We start from the raw sequence: 7,331 nt of genomic DNA on the forward strand, positions 1-7,331 counted from the left end.
TTATCTGTAACTATCTTTCTTTTTTTTAGAGACAGAGTCTCACTTTGTTGCCCTCCGTAGGGTGCTGTCGTGGCACAGCTCACAGCAACCTCCAGCTGGGGCCCTACTCATTGAGCCCCAGGCACTGCCCTATCTGTAACTATCTTGCAACATCGGGAGCTGTTCATGGACAAGGACTAGGTCTTGTGCTCTTGTTTACTGTACTAACCCCAGCATCCGGACCAGTGCCTGAGCGATGAAAACACAGGATACGCCTTTGTGTTGGAGTCATGTGAGTTCTTATTTATTTTTATTTAAAAATACGATATATTCTAGTTTGAAAATATCAGCACAGAACAGCATCTTCTTTGCTGTCACCCACAGGCAAATCACTATCACCTCTTCCCTGAATTATTACAAAGCTTCCCAACTAGTCTTCCTCCTTCTATCCTAGGTACCTGCCTACTCTATCCCTATTCTGTTATCAAGACACAGCTAAGGAGATCCTGCTAAAATATTCATCAGATCAAAGTCCTTTGGTGACTTCCCACCTCCTATCAAGTAAAATTCAAAGTCAGTACCCTATCTGTTTCCCTTACCCTAACTTATCCTGTGCATAGTGGTTAAGGGTGCAGACTTCAGAGCCAAACCACCTAGATTCAAATCCTGGCTCTATTTACCAGCTGTGTGCCTAGGGTAAGCAACTTAACCTCTCTGTGCCTCTGTTTTCTCATCTACCAAATAAGGATAATAGTATCTACTTCATAGGGTTGTTGCCAGAAGCAAATAAGTTTATATATGCAAAATATCTAGAACAGGGTCTGGTACATGGTAGATATTAAGTAAGATTTTTGTCAAATAAAACATCTATCATTCTTGTAGAGCGAGAAGCAAGATGGAAAACTAGAGACAGCTTCTTTGCAGCCAGACGTGGTGAGATTAGGGAAAGAGGACTCCAGGCACCTCTGGCTTGTGGGATTTACCCAGAAACATCCCTTTGGGTGCACAGGGAGGCAGTGGGAGACTTGAGGACCCCAAGAGGAGGACATAAGCAGCAGAGAAGTGGCAAGTGTTTTTGATCAGTCAGAGACCTGCTGGCTGTGGTGGCTGTGGTGGCTGCAGCAGCAGCTACAGCAGCAGTAGAGTTTGCAGACAGGAAAGGCCTTCCCTATGGATTTTTTTTTTTTTTTTTGGACTTGGACACTTGGAGTTACCTTGGGAGACCTTGGGCGAGTCAGCAAGTGACTTTGAAACAGTACCCAGAGGCTGGGACTGAGACACGGGGGTGGAGTGAAGCTTTCATTGTTTGGCTCCAGGTCAGGCACAGCCATTGTGGGAGAGCTGCCTTGTAGGCTTGGCCTTCAGTATCCTAGAGCAAGGTCCATTCTGGCACTCCTGATAAGAGGGCAGCCGCTTCTGGAGAGATTTGAGCACACACTCTTCCGTGGGAAAGCCACTGCTTAGCCAAGGGATACGGTTTGGAAAGGTCAAGTCATGTCTATTAATAGGCCTGAGGAGAGATTCAGACTCCCAACCCTGTGGGGTCTGAGGGCAAAGAAGTCTGCAGAGGCTTCCAGTCTCCATCTTATACAGCTGTATCAGCATTGTGATTAGCATTTCATACCCCAGAAGATCTAGCTGGATGTCATGGTGGGTGCCTGTAGTCCCAGCTGATCAGAAGTCTGAGAGGAGAGGATCACTTGAACCAAGAGTGAGGTTGCTGTGAGCTATGATGATTCCATGGCACTCTACCCAGGGTGACAGAGTGAGACTCAGGCCTGTAATCCTAGGACTCTGGGAGACCAAGGCAGGTGGATTGCCTGAGCTCATGAGTTCAAGACCAGCCTGAGCCAGAGTGAGATCTGGTTTCTAAAAATAGCTGGGTGTTGTGGTGGGTGCCTGTAGTCTCAGCTACTTGGGAGGCTGAGGCAGAAGAATCTCTTTAGCCCAAGAGATTGAGGTTGCTGTGAGCTGTGATGCCATAGCACTCTACTGAGTGTGACAAAGTGAGACTCTGCCTCAATGGAAAAAAAGCTCAGGACCAGATGGCTTCACATCAGGATCTATCACACCTTCAAAGATGAGCTTGTACCTATACTGCAGAACCTATTCCAAAACATCGAAAAGGAAGGAACCTTCCCCAGCATGTTCTATGAAGCAAACATCATCTTGATTCCAAAACCAGGAAAGACCTAACTAAAAAGGAGAACTACAGACCAGTTTCACTAATTAATATCAGTGCAAAAATACTCAAGAAAATCTTACCTAATAGATTGCAGCAGCTACTCATTAAAAAAATTATATATCACAATCAAGTAGGCTTCATCCAAGGGATGCAAGGTCGATTTAACATACACAAACCCATAAATATAATAGCAAAAAAAAGAGGACCATATGATCCTCTCAATAGATGCAGAAAAAGCATTTGACAAAATTCAACATCTTTTGCTAGTACATGGTGGGGGGAGGGGGAATGGGAGAGGGGAGAAAGAGAACAAGGGAGCGGGGTGTGGGGCTGCTGCGGTGTGTGACACACCTCTTAGGGGCGGGACTCTATTAATGGAGGGACTTCACTCAACAAACACAAGCAGTATAAGCTGGCTCACTGTACCCTCAATGATTCCCCAACAATCAAAAATTAAAAAAAAATTCAGCATCTTTTTCTTATAAGAACCTTAAGAAAATAGGCATAAGTAGCACATTTCTTAAGCTGATTAAAGCCATCTATGACAAACCCACAGCTAACATCATACCGAATGGTATAAAATTGAAAGCTTTTCCACTTAGAACTGGAACCAGAGAAGGCTGTCCACTATCACCACTATTATTCAACATAGTGCTGGAAGTTCTAGCCAATGCAATCAGGCATGAGAAGTATGTAAAGGGTGTCCAAATGGGAGCAGAGGAGGTCAAACTCTTACTCTTTGCTGATGATATGATCTGATACTTAGAAAACCCCAGAAACTCAACCACAAAGCTCCTGGAAGTGATCAGGAAATACAGTAATATCTCAGGGTATAAAATCAATGTCCACAATTCAGTAGCCTTTGTATGTGCCAGTAACAGACAAGTTGAGAAGCAAGTCAAGGACATAATTCACTTTGCAATAGCTTCAAAGAAAATGAAATACTTAGGATTATACCTAACAAAAAAGGTGAAGGATCTTTTCAAAGGGAATAATGAAACCCTAAGAAAAGAAATTGCAGTGCTCTCTTCAGCAGCACATATACTAAAATTCGAACGATACAGAGAAGATTAGCATGGCCCCTGCGCAAGGATGACACGCAAATTCGTGAAGCGTTCCATATTTTTAAATAAAGGCTTCTGTTAAAAGTTAAAAAAAAGAGAAAGAAATTGCAGAAGACACTAATAAATGAACATACCAGGCTCTTGGCTGGGAAGAGTCAACACTGTCAAAATGTCTATTCTACTCAAAGCAATCTACAGATTGAATGCGTTCCCCATTAAAATACCAATATCATATTTTGAATTACTGGAAAAAATAGTACTTTGTTTTGTATGGAACCAGAATAGAAAACCCCGCATAGCTAAGGCTATTCTTAGTAATAAAAACCAGTCAGAGGCATCACCCTACCAGACTTAAGGCTGTATTACAAGTCCACAGTAATCAAAACAGCATGGTATTGGCACAAAAATAGAGACATACACATATGGAATAGAATAGAAAATGAAAAGATGAAACCAGTCTCTACTTGCCATCTGATCTTTGGTAAACCAAACAAAAACATACAGTGGGAAAAGAATCTCTATTCATCAAATGGCGCTGGGAGAACTGGATAACCACATGTAAAAGACTGAAATTCGACCCACACCTTTCACCGCTGACAAAAATTGACTCAAGATGGATAAGAGACTTAAATCTGAGACACAAACTGATAAAAATCTTAGAAGAAAGTGTGGGGAAAACTTGATGATTTTGGACTGGGGAAAGATTTTATGACAAAGACTTCAGCAGCCATTGCAACACCAACAAAGATTAACAAATGGGACTTAATTAAGGTGAAAATCTGCACAGCTAAGGATACAACAAGTAAAGTGAAAAGACAACCTTCAGTATGGGAAAAGATATTTGCAGTTATGAATCTGACAAAGGGCTGACGGCTAACAAACATTTGAAAAAATGCTCATTGTATCTGATCATCAGAGAAATGCAAATCAAAACCACTGTGAGATATCACCTAACCCAGTGAGAATGGCCCACAGCACAAAGTCTCAAAGCTGCAGATGCTGGCATGGATGTGAAGAGAAGGGAACCCTTTTACACTGCTAGGGGTACTGCAAACTAATATAACCTTTTTGGAAGGAAGTATGGAGACTCCTCAAAGAACTCAAATTAGACCTCCCATTTGATCCTGTAATCCCATTATTAGGCATCTACCCAGAAGAAAAAAAAATCCTTTTATTATAAGAAAATTTGCACTAGATTATTTATTGTAATTGCAGCTCAATTACAATTGCCAAAATGTGGAAACAACCTAAATGCCCACCAACCCAGGAATGGATTAACAAGGTGTGGTATATGTATGTCATGGAATAGTATTCAGCCACTAAAAAAGATGGAGACTTTATATCTTGTGTATTAACCTGGACTGAGTTGGAACGCATTCTTCTTAGTAAAGCATCACTGACAGGAATGGAGAAGGAAGAATCCAATGTACTCAATTCCTAACATGAAGGCAGTAGATGAGTTAATACAAGGTGTTAGGGTAGGGGAACAAGGGATAGGGAGAGGAAAGGAGGGAAGTGGATGGGGGGGGTCACGGTGTATGGCATACTTCTTACAGTTACAAGGGGGAACTTACCTAACAACTGCAATCAGTGTAACCTAATTCTTTGTATCCTCAATGAATCCCAAACAATTAAAAACAAATACAAAACATCTATCATTCTCCTCTTTGGCCCCTCTTCTCCAGCCATACTGACCTCTTTGTTGTTTCTGAAACACACTGTCCCAACATGTGCACTTACTGCTTTCTCTGCCTGGAAGACGCTTTCCCCAGATGCCTCCGTGGCTTGCTTCCCATTTTCTTGCATGTCTCTGCCTCTTTGTTACTTTATCAGAGAGGACTTCTTTGACTGGCCGCCCTTTATCAAATAGCAACAACCCAGCACTGTCTGTCCCCCTTAACCTACTTCATTTTTCCCTCATAGAACTTATCAACATCAGATGTATATTTATATGTTGATTTATTTGCCTTCAACACCAAGAATGTAAGCTCCATGAGGACAGAAACTTTGCTTACCTTGTTCACTATTATAACCCTAGAACCGAGAATAGTGTTTGGCACTTAGTAGCTGGTCAATAAATATCTATTTAATGAATGAATTAAAGACAGAAAGCAAGAAAATAAAGGTCATGAAATTTTTGCCAAGATAACATGACAATAAAAAATATAAATAGGGGCGGTGCCTGTGGCTCAAAGGAGTAGGGCACCAGCCCCATATGTCAGAGGTGGTGGGCTCAAACTCGGCCCCAGCCAAAAACTGCAAAAAAAAAAAAAAATATATATATATATATACACACACACACACACACACACACATGATATCCGCAAAAATAGAGATACAGATCTATGGAACAGAATAGAGAATCTAGAGATGAACCCAGCCACATATCGGCATCTGATCTTTGATAAACCAAAAAAAAGCACACATTTGGAAAAGAATCCCTATTTAATAAATGGTGCTGGGAGAACTGGTTAGCCACATATAGAAGACTGAAACTGGATCTGCACCTCTCATCAGTGCCAAAAATTGACTCTTGCTGGATAAAAGATTAAGGCATAACACAATAAAAATCCAAGTAGAAAGTGTGGGAAAAGTCTTGACAAAATCAGCCTGGGAAAAGATTTTATGAAGAATACCCCTTTGGCAATTGCAGCAACACCATAAATAAATAAATAAATGCGACAAGATCAAGCTAAAAAGCAACTGCACAGCTGAGGGTACCACAACTAAAGCAAACAGACAGTCTTCGGAATGGGAGAAGATACTTGCAGGGTATGAATCTGACAAAGGGTTGGTAACTAGAATCTACAGAGAATTTAAATTAATCAACAAAAAAGCAAGCAATCCCATTTATCGGTGGACAAGAGACTTGAATAGAAACTGCTCTGGAGAAGACAGATGAATGGTCAACAAATACATGAAAAAATGTTCATCATCCTTAATTATCAGAGAAATGCAAATCAAAACAACTCTGAGATATCACCTAACCCCAGTGAGAATAGTCCATAGCACAAAATCCCAAAGCTGCAGACGCTGGGGTGAATGTGGAGAGAGGAGAACACTTTTGCACTGCTGGTGGGATTGTAAACTAATACAGCCTCTATGGAAAGAAGTATGGAGAATTATCAAAAAACTAAAAGTAGACATTTCATTTGATTCTGCTGTCCCATTGCTAGATATCTACTCAGAAGAAAGAAAATCATTTTACCACAAAGACATTTGCACTAGAATGTTTATTGCAGCTCAAATCACAATTGCCAAAGACATAGGAGCAACCCACGTGCCCGCTGACTCATGATAGGATTAATAAATTGTGGTACATGTATATCCTGGAGTACTGTTCAGCCATAAAAGTATGGAGACTTTACATCTTTTGTAATTACCTGGATGGAGTTGAAACACATTCTTCTTAGTAAAGTATCACAAGAATGGAAAAGCAAGTATCCAGTGTATCCAATACGAATATGAAACCAATATATAAACAATTACACACCCACGTGAAAGAAAAACACAGGTATATTCAAGTGAGGGGGGAGGAGAGGAAGGGGAAGAAGAGAGGGGCATTCATAAGTGCTCACCCAATGTGCACAACGTAAGGGCAACAGCAGACCCCCTGGGTGAAGAGCTCATCTACAGCTCCAACTTTACCTTAAAAATGAAAACAATGTAGCCAAAACATTTATGCACTCATATCAAATTGAAATAAAAAATATACAAATGATATCTAGGTAAAGGTAAGAAAATTCTAACAGTATAGAACAGAATAAAGGGGGAGGGAGTTCTCTCTTTCTCTATGCTCATTTGTTTTCTTAACGGTAACCGTAGTTTTATGACTTTTTTCTTTTTTTTATTGAGACAGAGTCTCACTCTGTCACCCTGAGTAGAGTGCCGCAGTGTAATCATAGCTCACAGCAACCTCAAACTCTTGGGCTCAAGCAATCCTCTTAACTCAGTCCCTCTTGATTAGCTGGGACTATAGGTGCCCACCAAGATGCCTGGCTAGTTTTTCTTTTTCTTTTCTTTTCTTTCTTTCTTTCTTTCTTTTTTTTTTTTTTGTAGTTTTTGACCGGGGCTTGGCTTGAACCCACCACCTCCGGCATATG

General features: G+C 40.9%; 1 non-coding gene across 1 annotated transcript; it reads left to right on the forward strand.

The window, feature by feature from the left end:
* The first annotated feature begins 3,184 nt into the window (after nt 1-3,184).
* Nucleotides 3,185-3,291, forward strand: LOC111727500. Its single transcript, XR_002775051.1, has one exon. It is a non-coding gene; the product is annotated as a U6 spliceosomal RNA (small nuclear RNA).
* Nucleotides 3,292-7,331: the final 4,040 nt, after the last annotated feature.

Source organism: Otolemur garnettii, unplaced genomic scaffold (genome assembly GCF_000181295.1).
Source record: "Otolemur garnettii isolate 467f Iridium unplaced genomic scaffold, OtoGar3 scaffold00109, whole genome shotgun sequence".
NCBI lineage: Eukaryota > Metazoa > Chordata > Mammalia > Primates > Galagidae > Otolemur > Otolemur garnettii.